This window comes from Orycteropus afer, unplaced genomic scaffold (genome assembly GCF_000298275.1).
Source record: "Orycteropus afer afer isolate SDZICR_OR568_19922 unplaced genomic scaffold, OryAfe1.0 scaffold00369, whole genome shotgun sequence".
NCBI lineage: Eukaryota > Metazoa > Chordata > Mammalia > Tubulidentata > Orycteropodidae > Orycteropus > Orycteropus afer.
In genome coordinates, this window is record NW_006921956.1 from 2,649,462 (window position 1) to 2,651,460 (window position 1,999).

Below are 1,999 nucleotides of genomic sequence, written 5' to 3' on the forward strand. Positions count from 1 at the left end.
TCATGTTGTCAGAAGGGACCATTCACTGGAGAAGGATGTCATGCTTGGTAGGGTGGAGGGTCGACGAAAGAGGGGGAGGCCTTCAACAAGATGGACTGACACAGTGGCTGCGATGATGGGCTCAAGTATAGCAGGGATTGTGGGGATGGCGCGGGATCGGGCAGTGTTTCGTTCTGCTGTGCATGGGGTCGCCATGAGTAGGAAACAACTCGACGGCACTTAACAACAACCACAACTGTATATATTTTAAAAAGAGATAAAACTTAAACATCTGACATATTTAAAGTGAGATATCAGTCAAAGAGAGTAATTTTTTTTTTTTTTTAACCTATAATTTTACAGTGATTCACAAGGAGTCAAGCAGAGATGGTTGATAGGAATTCAGACATATGAACCTGGAGTCAGAAGGGAAGTCCAGGCTAGATATTTAAAATTGGGAGATATCAGCATAGAGAAGGTATTTAAACTCGGGATACTGGTTAAGCTCTTCAAAGCATAGATAGGAAAAAAGATAGAGCCTAGAGTTATCCCTGGGTCACTCCAACTATAGAAAAAATTCAGAAAATCAGACAGACAAGCAAAGATAACAGAAAAGGAATAACCAGTGCACAGGACATTGTTGACCCAGAAGCTAAGTGAAGAGAGTGTTTTAAGAGGAAGGAATGATCAACTGTGTCAAATGCTGCTGATAGATCAAGTACTGAAGACTAAAGACTAACCTTTGGAATTAGCAGCTCATTAGAGACCTTGACAAGAGCAGTCTTGGTGAAGTCTGGTGGTGAAAGGTTGATGGGAATGTTAAGGGGGCAGAGGAATGTGATAGTAGCTGGACTGGCATGTGGTCTTTTTGTCTGTTTTTGAAAGAGAAAGAGAAAAATAATAGCTAGGGGAGACAGGAAATACTGAAGGGACATTCTGAATATATAGAAAAGATGATATCTATTGCAAGCATGAAGAGTTTGTGCTTAAATAGCAGTAAGTACATCACATCATAATCACAGGAGGGAAAGCCAAGTACATTGGCGAGGACACAGTGAAATAAGTAGAAAAATGGAAGGAGCTGGTAGAATTCTGTTTCTTTCTCTCTCTCTTTTTCTGGGTGCTTCTCTTTTCCTAGTGAAGTTGGAAGCACATTTATTAAATAATGAAAAGAACAGAAAGAAGATCTGGAGATCTGAAGGAAAATCATCATCAAAGCAAAGTCTTTAAGTTGGATTTTCCCTGTAAAAAGAATGTTGGGGAAAATTGTTGATTTCCAGCAAACACTTAAAATATATTATCTAAAAATTTTCCTTATAAATTTAAGTACTACAAATGATAATTTCTGGCATAATATAATAATTGACATTTATAAGTTAAGTTTTACATCTTTCTTTGAAATACATTTAATGAACTCTAAATAACAGTTAGTCCAAACCCATCATTATCTACTTAAAATACAATATGAATGAGTGTTCTTTGTCAGCAATTGTAGCATTATCTCTTCTGGTTTTTAAAATTGAACACCATATTCCACTTCCCCCACAGAATTTCAACCTAAAGAAATATAATTACACTTGACAATCTTTTATTAGTCACTTTCTTTTGCTTCTCTGTAAGAAAAGTTGGCATATAAATATAATTTTAAAAAAAATATGTCTTCTGGAAAGGAAAAAAAAATTCTACTTTTAAATTAATATTAAATTAAATTAATAGTACTCAATTGATAAATGTAATGATATGTTACATATTTGATTACCTAATTATTATATTATTTGGTTCCTCCTGGAAGTGGATACTGAATGAATTAGGAGTGTTAAAAAATTGGGGGGAGGTGGATATGAAGGTGAGGAGAATAGATATCAGTTCCAAAAAATAAAAGAGGGAGAAAGGAGAATGATATGGGAGGGCCTCAAACCACAATGCATATCTGACGACGTCTTGCCACAAAACACTGAGCAGAGTTCCACAGCAATGGCAAACTTCAGCGCTGTGTTGTTACTAGTTTCGGTCAAGTTGG